Consider the following 14,613-nt stretch of genomic DNA (forward strand, 5'->3'; position numbering starts at 1 on the left):
CTCTTAGAAACATCAGCATTCTTCAGTGCAACAAAAATTACTCCAACTTGCCAGTCTCTTTAATATTATATCTAGTAACACATGCTGTTTCATTATGTTTTGTACATAGTTTAATAAGCTTCATTCTTTCATACAAAGGGTAAGTTTTAAAAACTCATTCTTTCTAAAACGAACCTGATATTTTAGGAATATTGATGTTTAGAAAATGATGTATTATCTAAATCATGACAAATATTATAGCTATTGCTATTTTTTTACCATTAAGAAGATGAAGTATAGTAGTAACACATATCTTTTCACATCACAAGGATATTAAAGTAATTTAATAAATATTTGTCATGTTCTTTATGTTCAGTACTATGAAAAAAATAAAAAGTAGTTCACTTCTAAGAGAGAAATTCATACTTTATCTGGAGAGATAGTAAAAAACAACAACAACAAAAATAATGAAGCACTACCAGTATAAGTATAAAGATAAAAGGGAGAGAGAACTGTGAAGGCTGGAAAAGGGTGTAGAGGGCAGTCTAGGAGTTTTAGAAAAGGCTTTCTATAGAAGGTTAAGGTTAAGCTAAGCTTAAGCAAAGCTTATTCCTGCTGATTATTTCAAAAATATCCTTAAATGTGGCCAGGGTGAGCTTCAGCATATGAAGCCCATATGTTGCATTGATACTAATGCAAGATCATCTAATAATCTCTATGCTTTATTTAGATAATTTGAGTAGGCAGGTTCTGAAACATGACATCATTCACTCCTTCCACACCTCATGTAATGAGCATTAATGGTTTTGTTTTTTTATTTTTTCAAATGTCCACTTTCTGTAAATATTTGGGAAGAAGCCTTCTGTGACAATAGGTACATAAAGTTCAAAGCAAGTCTGAATAGTGAGAACTGGATTCACCATTTGTTAGTTATATGGTGATAATTTTTGTCAGTTTTTTACAGCTGCTTCATTTAGAAAATTGGTATAAATACATCTTTCTTGATATTTAAATGTCATGAATTAAACAATATAAGATTGTATCTTTGTTATGTTTAATGCATTTCATAGATGTTAAACCATATGCTTTCATTATTTTGAAATAATGAATTCCCCCCCCAAAAAAAGATGACAACATAATTACAATAAAAGTGGGTATAAGAATATAACAGATACTTTAATAAGTTCTTAAAGACTGGGTGTGGACAACCATGACAGTTTATTATTCCTGGGAGTCTCAGGCAAGAAAATCCATTCTCTCATCAGCTCTTTTCTCTGTACATCTACCAGGTAGTCATGAGGAAGACTGGGGACAGAGCAGGACCTGAAAGAGACCTGTTAGTGGCATAGACATGCTGGATCTTCCTAGGTGTATGGGTGGAGGAGAACTTTGAGAATTTCCCTGTGTATATTATAGGTTCTGTACGTACACAGGGTGATGATTGGCAACCACTTGGGAAGAGCAAGGAGCACTGAAAAATCGTACCACTGGGGGCCCTTGTGTGTGGGTCTACCTAAGGTTGAGGTTAAAGCAGGAGAACCAAAAAAGCACTGCTCTTACCATAAGTAGCAACATTAGCAATCTTTTATCAAGGGGGTGGGGGGGCAAAAGCACAGAGAGAAACCACCAACGTGTCATAGGCGTGCAAGCTCACAGAAAGCCAGGGGTGGAACAGGAAGAACTCTAGCACTCTGGAATTTACGTTAACTTTAAGGTAATACTGCCACACCACTAGAGGAAACTCAAACCCAGCTCAGCTACAGATTAGATTTACTCAACTTTTCCCCTCAAATTGTCTGACAGAAGAAAAGCCTGCCCATCGACAGGCATAAATTTTATTTACTTAGCTTTAATTGACAGTCCACTCGGAGTGTCTGGCATTTATTTAAACATTATAAGACACACAAACAAGAGAAAAGGACCTATTTCAAGAAATAAAAACATGAATAGAACCAAAATTGGAGATGGCCCAGATACTGACTTTCAGGCAGGGAGCTTAAAATAACTGCAATTAATCTGTTAAAGAAATTTAGTAGTGAAAAGTATGGCAGCATGCATGAAAAGATCGGGGGATTTTAGGATAAATAAGTAAAATACAAAAAGATTCAAATGGAAATGTTAGAAAAAATATAGGAAGAAATTACTTCAACATTAGAAATTACTTCAACATTCAACACTTCAAACTTCGCTTCAGCAGAAGCGACACAGCAGTGGAAAGAATCAGTAAATTTGAAGATAGTTCGATAAAAATTATACAAACTAAAGCACAAAGAGGTAAAAAGAGTCAAAAAGCAAACACGCATCTAAGTTGTAAAACAGGGATCCCTGGGTGGCGCAGCGGTTTGGCGCCTGCCTTTGGCCCAGGGCGCGATCCTGGAGACCCGGGATCGAATCCCACGTGGGGCTCCCGGTGCATGGAGCCTGCTTCTCCCTCTGCCTGTGTCTCTGCGCCTCTCTCTCTCTCTGTGACTATCATAAATAAATTAAAAAAAAATTTAAGTTGTAAAACAAAACCACATGGCTTAATATACCATAATTAGAATTTTAGGAAGAAGAAAAACAATGTAGCAGAAGAAATATTTGAAGAGCTAAGGGCCAAGACTTTTTCAAATATAAGGAAATACAATAAGTCACATTTCCAGAAGCCTCAGAGATACTCATGAAGCAGGATAAATATAGTCAAATTTATTTTATTTTAAAGGGATTAAAAAATTAAAGTCTGTTATATTCACCCACATTGTTACCATGTCCAGCTGCTGCTGCTGCCTCTTCCTCCTTCCTCCTCTTCCTCCTTCTTTTGTGGTGTGTGTGTATGTGTGTGTGTGTGTGTGTGTGTGTGTGTTGATTCAAAAGTCTACTTGGCATCATACTTCCTCTATCAAAAGAACTGTCTTTAATATGTATTTTCATGCAAATCGGCTGGAAGTAATTTAGCTTTTGTTGTCTGAAAAAGTACCTTGCTTTCCTATTTGTAAAATGTTTTCACCGGGCATAATTCTGGGTGGGGTTTGTTTTCTTTCTGTATGTTAGATAAGCATATCATTCTCTAACGGTTGGCAGAGTTTTGGAAGAGAAGTCTATTCACATTTGTATAATGCTTCTTTTTACTCTGGCTTCAAGATTTTCCCTTTCTCTTTGTTTTTTTTGGCAATTTGGCTATAAATTGTGACAGTGGGTTTTCTTCATATTTATCTTGAAATTCCAAAGTTAATACAGAAGATAACACTTACCAAGTGATTTTATGAAGCTAGGATTATCCATTGGTAGCAAATCGAAATACACTTAAAACTCCCCCAAACTGTATGCTAATATCCATCATAAACATAAGAAGAAAAAGAATGTAAAAAATCTGACAAATCAAATCAGAATTGTAGTTTTTAAGAGAACACTATTTCATGACCAAGTGGGATTTACTTTAGTAATTCAAGATTGGTTCATCATTTCAAAAACAATATGCATTTTTATAGTCTCAACAGACTAAAACAATAAAAGCTATATGGTCATTTCATTAAATGCAGAAAAGATATTTGACAAAATTCAATAGGCTTAAGATAAAGACTGTGAACTAGATATATAACTATCTAGGTTATTTATTTCTTTGTGAGTTAACTTTGTTACTTTTTTCTCTCAAGGGATTTGTTCATTTAATCTATGTTTTTGAATTTATGGCATGAAACTGTTCAAAATAGTCCCTTATTATCTTTTAATGTCAATAATCTGTAGTTATGGCTCTTCTTTCCTTTCTGATATCGGTAAATTGTGCTGTTTCTTGTTTTTGCACAGTCTGGCTAGAGTTTTATCAAATTGATTGAAACTTTGACAAGAAGCGGCTGTTAGTTTCACTGGTTTTCTCTACTGTTTTCTCTATTTCAATATAATGATTTCTACTTGTTCCCGTAATTTGTTTCCATGCTTCACTTTGGATTTAATCTGCTCTTCTTGTCTAAAAAATTTTAAGGCTGAAATTTAGACCATTAATATGAGACAACTGTTCTTAATATAAGCACTTATGATATAGATTTTCATTGAAGCACTATTTGAGCACCTTCACATTAACAATGACATGTTATATTGTTATTTTTAAAATCTATTTTAAAATATCTCATAATCTCCTTCTGGAAATACCTCTTTAACCCATAGATTATTTAGAAGTATATTATTTAATTTTCAAATATTTCTGAATTTTCTAGATAACATTTTGTTAATTCTGGTTTAATTCTTTGTGTTCCCAGAACACATTAGGAATAATTGGAATCTTTTAAAATTTGCTAAGATTTGTTTTGGTTTAGCACATGCTATAGCTTGATGATTCTTTCATGTGTACTTGGGAAAAATGTATATTTTGCTTTATGGGAGTGTATTGTTTATAAATGTCAGTTATGTTGTGTTGATCAATAACGTCATTCTAATCTTCTATACTCTTACTGATTCTCAGTTTACTTGTCCTGTCAATCACTAAGAGTTCAAGTCTACATTATAATTATGGATATGCGTGTTTTTCCTTTCAGTTCTATCAGTTTTTGCTTTGTAATGTGTTTACACATTAGGATTATAATGCATCTTCATGAATTGATCCATTTTTCATTATGAAATGTTTCTATTTATCCCTAGTAATATTGCTCATTCTAATATCTGCTTTGTCTGATATTAACATAGCCATTCTGGTTTTCTCTTGATTAGTGTCTCCATGGTATATATTTTTTCATCCTTGTTCATTTAATCTAATTCTATCTTTATATTTAAATTTGAGTTTGTTTCATTCCTAGGCCTTCCAGCTTGGAGTATGTATAAAAGTGGCTCTGGGGATTGCATGTGTAATTTTGTTCTAACCCGCTGTGTATGACAATATACAGAGAGAAAGTCTGACATGAGAACTTCATTTTGTTGATATTTTTGAAGGACAGGATATTATGTTATTTATGTTCTCCTGCAGTACCTAGCATAGTAAAATATGTATATTTTAATAGCTTAGTAATATTTGTTGATCCAATTTCTTTGTTTCCTTTTGATTACACATTGCTGCCTCCCTCTAACCCTTTAAAAAAAGTGAATTACTTTATTTATAAAATAACCACAGACTAATGCTAGAAAACTTTGGTTGGATTCCATTTTGGAGAGCATGAACTAATTGTTTCACCTCTTTGGAGCTCAGTTTTGTCCTCAGGAAAACAAGGAGATTAGTCAAAATAATCCTATAATCTTATTCATTCATTAAAATGACACTTTTTTTTTGGATTGCTATTCTATTACAGGCATTGAGGTAGGTAGTTCCTGCCATCATGAATCTTCATAAAAATAGTTTTATTTATATATTTTTAATTATTTCATCATTGCATAATTGGAAATCTCATTACCTTTCAATGTAATTAATATATGCTAGGAGAAAACAGAAATGGTGAATAGGATACTGTGGATTGATTCTCTCAACATCTCTTCTAATCATCTTCAAATATTGTACAGTCTGGAAAGTTGAAAATCACATTTTTCAGATATCCTTGAATCTAAGACTCTGGATATGTTTATATTTCACCAATCAGATGCACAAGTGTAAAACTGAATTTATAAATTATGTTAAGGTGGGGGGGGGGCGGGGGCGGGAAGAGGCCAGGTGTGAGGCATTTATTTTGCTGCTATTGATCACAGCAGAGTAGAGTGGTCATGGGATTTCTGGAGCAGCAGCTTTGTGACTTAGGAGCTGTATTCCTTATCATGATAAAAACAGAGGTACCCTTAGAGACACAGTTTTGTGGTGTAGCTTCAGCGTCTTTGTTGGAAATTCAGCCTAATGTCTTGTTACTTAATTTTTCCTCCAAATTCTATAGGTCATTTAACACACTTCAATAAATTTCTTTCTACTTTAGTACTCTGCAAGCAAATGCTGACTGACAGAAATGATTAACAAAAGGGAAAACATACCTGGGAAGAGTTGTGAAAATTTGAATTTCCCAGACAGATCTGAAATTATTAGTGATCTGAGGTATGTTTAAATGGGTATTTAAGTATAATGGATTTTTTTTCAGTAGGGCTTCTGAAAAACTTTAGTTAATTTGTGTTATAAATCACACTGTGCAGCATTTTGCCAACACATTTCAGGAAATTGATAATTCATTTCAAGGGAAATCTATTATCAGCTTGCAAAACAGAGACAGTTTGTGAAGCATTCGTCTAAATAAAATACCCAGCAGTCTGAGCAAACAACTTTTGCTTTTTGTTCAAGTGTATTTGTTCCAAGTAATCTATTTAGACTCTTCTTTCCAGCCATATATCTTGTTTTCATGCTATAGTAGGCAGTTTTCTGGATAGAATATCAATAGCCAACCAATATAAAAAGTACATACTCCTGTAAGGTGGTGGCATTATTTATATGGACAAAGTAATTTCATTTCTGTTTGGATGCAGTAATGAAAACCAGATGTGAAATTGAAGTGAAAACACTAAGAAGATAAATATATTTTTACTTTATTTCCCAGTTTTTTTGTGGATCTAAATGACTTCAGTGGGGGTAAGAATTTACGAGTAAGAAAGAACTCTGAGGATTTTGATGATGAGATAGTTTTTAAATTCTGTAGAATCCTAGGCTTGAGATCAGCCTTAGCTTTACAAAATTAATGACATCATACTGCAATGTGATAGGCACTGTCATTTTCTAAAGTAAAGGGAGAAACTAATTCAGCCCAGAGTGGTAAGAAGAGACATCACAAAAGATGTGATGTTGGATATCTAGAAGGCTTGTTAGAGTTGGAGTTGGTTGGGATAGAATGCAATGTAAATAAGATGATTGAGGGTGGGTCAGTGTGATTATAGACCTTGGGTATGACTTCTGTAAGTCTAATTTTGAAAGTCAGAATGAAGGCTCAAAACTTGGCAATGTGTCACAATGTGAATTAAGTGATATGAAAAAAGATCACAGCATTAGAGTGTCACTACATGATTAACTATTATGAATAAGTTTCATGTTTCAGTCTTAAGCAGGCACTATATGCCTGGCCTTGAAATAACTTTTCAGTGTTCCTGCTCGCTGCTTCCCCATGGGTCCTTTGCTATCCATGTCAGGTCTTGGCCAGGAAACTCATTCTGGCCCATCTCTCAGTAGTAGCTGACCTCTACTTTGTATCAGTCCTGGACCATCAGTCTAGGAGCTTTCTTTCACCTTTTAATTCTACCTTTCTTCCAGAAGGAGTAGATTTTTCTCTGGCTGTGGGGATGGGAGGGTTTCTCCTTCCTCAGCAACAGTTACATTTACATCACTTTCACATAAGTGGAGGGCCCTTTCCTGGCCTCAAGGTGTTGGAGGGGTTGCTGCCCCTCTCTTAGTGGCTTAAGAATTTATTGTATATGAGACATAGATCTGAGGAAGCGAGGGGTGATTTGCAGTTCCCTTTCAGTGGTAACTAATTATTACCTAAACACCTGGACATGGGTGTCACCAGCAGTTTCCATGCTGCTTGAAGCCCTGTACCCAGTCTTCAGTAGGAACACCTTTGGAGGCCTGTGAAAAAGAAACTGTAGTTTAGGGTGAATTCTACTTGTGTCAAGGTTCTCACATCACTCTAAAATAATAAGCTATCCTACTCATTGACTTTAAGAATGTGTAACATTTGTAGCTGATTGCCTCTTACCTGATTTGCTGACAGCAGTATTTTCCTCATGTTCTGTCAAAAATGAAATAGTTCTTTAGTACTATCTCTTCTCAGAGGGGCATGCCATTAATTGGAATAGAATTTTGCCTTGCAACTTCAGCTCTCTTATGATTTCAAGAAAATTTATGATTTTGTAGATTATCTAACCTTCCTCATTGCTATGAGAGTGACATTTGCTTGCCACTTTCTACATCCTAAGCAGAAATGGAAATCCTTATTGACTAGTTGTAGAATCTATTGATGATTCTTGCCTGAAATAGTTATTACTATCATGCTCACAAATTTTTCTAATTTCATCATCCTTTCCACATTTATTAATTGACATTCGAAAGCTTATGGTAAAAAACAAACAGGTGGAAAAGACTGAGAGTGTCAACAAATAACAAGAAGTAGGGGACCCACATTGTATTTCCTGAGCCATATGAACTATGAAGCAAAACAAAAACAAAAACAAAAACAAAAAAAAAACCACTTACATTTGAGAGAATACTAGGGAAATAGCTTCCAGAAAATTCTATTTATGCTCTCAGTATCTGCAATCATTTTTTTTTGAGGGTTTGCTAAGTGGTAGGCATGGATTTAGGCACCATGCTAAGTTCTGTTGTTAGAAAAGAAAAGAACTGGGACGCCTGGGTGGCTCAGAAGTTGAGCATCTGCCTTCTGCTCAGGGCATGATCCCGGGATCTGGGATCCAGTCCTGCATCAGGCTCCCTCCATGGGGCCTGCTTCTCCCTCTGCCTATGTTTCTGCCTCTCTCTGTGTCTGTCTGTCACTAATGCATGCATGAATGAATGAATGAATCAATCAATCTTTAAAAAAAAAAGAAAACTTTTTATCCATCCTCCAAAACAGTTAACCTTCACTCAACTTTTACCATGTCCCAGGAACTCTCCTAAATGATTAATAAGTATTATTTTATTCAGTCCTCACAGCAATCCTATGAAGAATGTACCATTATTATATTTTCATTCACAATTCAGTTAACTGTGGTGGAGATGAATAAAAGTTACGCAGCTTGTGGAAGGGTTGGGATCTACCCCAGTCAGTCTTACTGTAGAACCAATTCCTCTGGGTGTGGCAGTGGAAAAGGGCTTGGACTCTACCATCAGGAAGATCTGAGATTCTTGGAAATAGCACTTTCGATATAAGTGGCACTGGTCAGGTTCTATTAACCTCTCTTTAGTTTTTCATCTGCAAATTGGGAGACATAATACCTATGTCATTAAGCTATTATAATAATTAAATGAAAGTATAGACTATAAAAAGAATAAAATCTAGTATTATGCCTGACAGTAACAACTCCAATTAACCCTTAGTTTCCTTTTCATCCCCCCTTCCAACAAGGGTCTGGAATTATTGTAAGCGAAGTGTATGTAAGTGTGGTAGTGCTATGGCAAGAGATATAAAAGTACTGTCATAACACAGAGATTACTTATTCTCAATTGGGAAGGAGGTTAAAGAAAGCTACACAGGGCAAATGAATCTGCAGTGCTATAAGATGCATGGCCTGATCTATTTGAAATGAGTGATAATAATCACATTCTAATGCTGACTGCCTTTCCATTTTCTCAAAATACTCTATTTGCATTAGCTGATGTATGGATCTTGATGACAGTTTTTTAAAAAATATTTTATTTATTTACTTATGAGAGACACACACACAGAGGCAGAGACACAGGCAGAGAGGGAGAAGCAGGCTCCATGAAGTAAGCCTGACGTGGGACTCGATTCCGGGTCTCCAGGATCACACCCTGGACTGAAGGCTGCACTAAACCGTTGAGCCACCCGGGCTGCCCTGATGACAGTTTTAAAAAGCATTAGACCCTTGGAACAGAAATATTTTTCCATGAACAAACTCTTGGTCCTGATTCTGGACTCTGTTATTTATAGTAACACAAACAAAACATTGTTCTTCCAGTTATCCACTCTTAAGAAACTAATTGAGATTTATGTCCCCTTTAGGTCTTTTCTTGTCCTGCAAAACATCTCTAGGTCTTTTAACTATTCTTCCTATTCTACAAATCTTATGTATTCTAGAAACATTCACTGTTTTTTTTTTTAAGATTTTATTTTATCCATTTGACAGAGATCACAAGCAAGGGGAGCGGCAGGCAGAGGGAGAGGGGGAAGCAGGCTCCTCCTGGAGCAGAGAGCCTGATGTGGAGCTCAATCCCAGGACCCCAGGATTATGACCTGAGACAAAGGCAGACACTTAACCGACTGAGCGACACAGGCACCCTGAAATGTTCACTGCTGTAGCAGGCACTAAGGAAGGCATTGGGAATTCAGTAGCAAATGTGATTACATATCATGCTCTGGAGAAGCATACAGGCTAAAATGAAGACAGACAAGTGAATAGAGGTTCTCTCAAAATGCTATGTATTCTACGGTCTTGTCCTTCCAGGTTTCCATCTCTAAACAAATACCAGTAAAACATGAGCAAGACTCACATTTCAGTCATATCTAATACATGTAAAATTCTTGGACATTTTTTTAAAAATAGGGCAGAGTGACAGTGAAATTATATCTCCCTTATCTGGCAATAGGATATCCCTGGTTCTGGTTCAAGAAAAAGCTGCAGAATTGGAAAAGTGAACTATGCCTAATCCTGCAAGGAAGAGACAGAATTTGGAGGCAGGTGAGCAAAGCTGAGTAGTTCTGAATCAGTTTAGATCTCAGTAGACACCATTTGATGTAATCTGTACCTTGAGCCAATGCATTTACTGTTCTCATGGTCATATGAAGTATGATTCTTAGAAAAGACAATATCCTTTTTTGGATACTCCAGTGATTCAGCAAACTGAATCACAAAGGAATCAACACTAATCAGTTGGGCTGTTTACCCAGTGGCTGTTAGAATAATTTGAATGAGTTCAGTGGAATTACTTTAGTCATCCCTGCCCTGGCCACACTCTTTTCATTTCACTTTGTTGATTGCACTGTATTCAAAGAAAGATGGAAATATCTTGACACATAATTTCTTATCGGGAGTGGGAAGTGAGGTTGGAGAGGGCTCTTCCTTGTTTTAAATATTTTACCTCTTCCCCATATAAAGATGAGACTTTTGATCCACTATCAATGATTTTTCTGTTGTGCAATCTTATGACCATAGGTCCACATTTATAAGGTGGCCAATGAAGGTTAGCAGTTCATTCTGTGACCACAGAATGATTTCTCTATATGCATAGCAAAAGAACTTCTGCAGACACCAAATCTTGGAACTATCATGTCTTTACTCACCAGGATCATCACTAACCTCCCAGACCTATTAATCACATATTTTGTCTTCACAAGCTCTGAATTAGGAGAGATGTGAGTGCCTCAATTTGCCCAAAGAAAAATAAAGCATTGGGTTGGAGGGAAGGTACTGACTGATGCTTTAAGAGGGAAGATCACGATTGAATAAGCTCTTTTAAAACTTCTTTTCTTTTAGACTGAGAAGAAATAGGTAGGTCCCATGACCCAGGGTGGGATCATACATGCCTCCCTGGGCCTGGAAAAGGAGAAGACTCTATTTATTGTTCAATTAAATGAGTTTTATACCAGAAAACAGTGGTTATACCTTCAACAAAACACTTCTGTGGGGAAGAACTTAGCACTCAATTTTAGGATTTATTTATTTATTTATTTATTTATTTATTTATTTATTTATTTTTCAATTTTAGGATTTAAATTTAAAAGCTGATAGATACATCTTTATCATGATGTGTATGCATAGTGGTAGGGAAACACTGAAATACTAGGCTATAAGATCTATTCTCTTCATCTCTCAGAGTGCTCATGGGAAATGGATGGATTTCCTCATGATTCTTTGCTTGGGGAGATCACAACTAAGCATGATAAATGTGATAAAAACATATGACTGTAAAAACTCCTGACTAAACAAAAATTTTATGAAATAATTTTGCTTTTAAACTCTGTGACCTTCAATGATCCATCTTGACTGTTTCATTAATATCATGCATGATTATATATACATAAAAGCCCCAGCAATGTAAGTCATATTTATTATTGAACAAGTTGGTTCTATAAAGCCTACTGTCTTCTTCTCACTCAGAATCTATTTTTCTGAGTTTAGTTCTCCTTGTCTGAAATTCTCCCCCATTTTCTTTCTTTTTTCTCCCCCATTTTCTGAATCTCCTTTTTTTATGTAATTCTCCTCTTATCTTTGGATATCAACTTAAATATCACTTCCTCAACAAAGTATTTCTTAACTCATCTGATGAAATTAGTCTTTTTTAAATAAGCATTCCTGATATCCTCTTGTTTTCCTACATTGCAGGTGTCAAGTTCTAATTATATAACCTTTCGTTTAATGTTTTTTTTTTTCTGCTAGATTCTTAAGTTTCATGAGAGCAGGGATAATTTTCATTGCATCTACTTCTATGTTCCCAGTGCCTAGTAAACTCTATAGTTCAAATAGTGTTCAATAAATGTTTCTATAAGGAATGAACAAATTAAATGAAGATATAAAAACAAGGAGCAATATGGTAATCTAACACCAGGGAAGATGAGAAACTTTTAGGATTCACAGAAGTGTAGGTAAGCAATGTGACACTACTATTTCAGCCAGGGTTTGGATGATATACAAGTCATTCAGGTATGTGCTATGAGGAATTCAGTAGTTCAAGCAAAACCAATTAAAAATGAAATCTGTAGTATACATTTGTGGAGGCACTAAGAATATACACAACAAAATAATAGCTCCATATATCAAGGGCTTACACTTTGCCAAGTTATGTATGCGTTAACTCCTACAGAGATGAATAAGACGTGATAGCAGCCTGAGGAACTCATCATGGAAAATAGTAATGAGTAATGCAAATAATTATCTCTAATTTAATATGTAAACATCTCTAATTTAGGATAGAGGTAATTACAGAGAGTTTCAGAAAACAGAGAGCATGAGAGAGATTAGTTCTGCTTAGGGGCATCAAGGAGAGACTCAAAGAGGTGACATTAAAGTGGGTCTTGAGTTTAGTAGGTAGATAAGAACAGAAGGGTGTAATTAAGAGTATTCCTGAGAGAAACTGCCTGAAAGGGGGCATGTAGATTTGGTTGGCACGTTTCAAGAATGAATGAGCAGTCTGTTGCAAAAGGGAAGAGAATGGGCAAGCGGTGCAAGATAGAGGAGGAAAAATAAGATTGGGAAGAGACTGTAGAAGTCTTGGCATATGATGCTAAGGAGTTTGGACTTAAATATTCTGTAACGTGTGGAAACTTCTAAAGATTTTTATGTGACAGACTGAGATCAAATTTATATTTAAAAAGAAGGCTTCCCTTTGATCCAAGACTTTGTGATACTCAGAAGCTAAAAAGAAGAGATATCAATCAGCAAAAGTCTAGGCTTGGTTAGCAACCTTATATGTAGGACAAATACCACATGATTTTGGCATTCAAACATGGCTGATTCCACAGTGATCTTTCAGCCACATTTCTGCACAAAGATTGCAACTACCCTCAGTAATAACAACTGCACATCAAGAATAAATATATCATCATATATGCTCTCCCTTTTGTATGTTAGTGTAGTCAACATCCCAGTGTTCACAACTGTTAATAATTGCACTTCTTTCATGTCTGGAATTATAAAATCTTAAAAGATAGAATACAAATTTCACATAATTTGAATTCTACTGAGTATATCAGAAGACTTTTTTTTCCTATGGATTTCTTTTTATTTCAAAAAGAAAGAATGCTTTTAAAATATTTAAGTAGCACATAATTATATGAACCCATCTTCCATTGAAAACCACAAATGGCACTTGGTTTAATGTATTATCATGCATTTTATATGCATAGACAAACATATACATGCATTTTTTTCTTTGGGAAATGAACTTGCCATACTATGTATATTTTTATCCATGTAATTATTTTTTAATCTAACAAACTATCATGGATAGCTTTTCAAGTCAACATTTCAAATCTAACAGATACTTTTATAAACAATTATAAAATTGCATACTGCATACCTATCAGAACTTATTTAAGCAATTTTTTTCTAATGGATATATATTTTTTTAAAGATTTCATCTATTTATTCATAAGAGACACAGAGAAAGAGAGAGAGGCAGAGACACAGACAGAGGGAGAAGCAGGCTAATGCCGGGAGCCCGATGTGGGACTCGATCCTGGGTCTCCAGGATCACACACGACCCGTGCTGAAGGCGGCGCTAAACCGCTGAGCCACCCAGGCTGCCCTCTAATGTATATTTAACTGAATTTCTAATTATTAACTCTTAGAAATTATACTGCAATAAATATCATTTGATTTTATTGTATATTTTCAAGTATAAAGTGCTCATAATCACTACTGTCAGTACTGCTAATTCAAAATGTACCTGCCTTTTAAATTTTGATTTTTCCAAATCATTCACCAAAAAAGGTATATGAATTTATACTACCACAAAAGATTTAATGAACTGCCCATGTTCTCAAATTTGTGCTTTCCAATACAGGAACCCACTACCTACATATATTTGCTTAAATTTAAATTAAATATAATTAAAAATTCAATTATCAGTTACATTGGCTATATTTTAAGTGATCAATAACTACTTGTGGTTAGTGCCTACCATATGGGATACCACAGATATAGAACATTTCTATCATTACACAAAACTCTACTGGACAGTGCCACTTCAAAATACAGTCAACATTGGATATTATGAATCTTTTATGTTTTGATTAACATAATAATTTTTCAAGGTCTCATTTTAATTTTTATATTTTATTCAAATTATAAGTATTTTCTAAGCATTATTATTTATATTTCTTTTAATGTTAAGTGGATATTTATTATACTTTTAATTTTCTATAGTATTATTTGACTTTTTTTATTAATATGTGAGGTAGTTATTAAATTACTATATCTATGAGCTGGCAGAGCAAAATATAATTTAAATAATATAATGGTGACATTATTTGATGGATAAAAAACGTTTTGAACTGGTAATAGTAATTTATTGCAGAAAATACTTATAATACCATC

The sequence above is a fragment of the Canis lupus genome, chromosome 21, assembly GCF_003254725.2.
Source record: "Canis lupus dingo isolate Sandy chromosome 21, ASM325472v2, whole genome shotgun sequence".
Lineage (NCBI taxonomy): Eukaryota > Metazoa > Chordata > Mammalia > Carnivora > Canidae > Canis > Canis lupus.